Source organism: Vombatus ursinus, unplaced genomic scaffold, assembly GCF_900497805.2.
Source record: "Vombatus ursinus unplaced genomic scaffold, bare-nosed wombat genome assembly UNPS02014165.1, whole genome shotgun sequence".
NCBI lineage: Eukaryota > Metazoa > Chordata > Mammalia > Diprotodontia > Vombatidae > Vombatus > Vombatus ursinus.
Window position 1 is genome coordinate 464,605 of NW_020953943.1, and position 410 is coordinate 465,014.

Consider the following 410-nt stretch of genomic DNA (forward strand, 5'->3'; position numbering starts at 1 on the left):
ACACACACACACACACACACACACACACACACACACAAATAAGTTCAAACAGTAATTTAACTCTTGATTAGGCCATGGAACGACTACAAATTCAGATGAAAACAGCAAGATCTCTTCTGCTTTACAGCTCATTACATTAATCTAGCAATAAATTATCTTGCAAATGAAAATTTAGTAGGCCTTCTAAAAACCACACAAGAGTTTTTTTTCAAAACATTTCTTCTAAAAGTATTTTTCTTCTTTCTTCCTTCCTTCCTTCCTTTCTTTCTTTCTTTCTTTTTCTTTCTTTCTTTCTTTCTTTCTTTCTTTCTTTCTTTCTTTCTTTCTTTCTTTCTTTCTTTCTTTCTTTCTTTCTTTCTTTCTTTCCTTCCTTCCTTCCTTCCTTCCTTCCTTCCTTCCTTCCTTCCTTC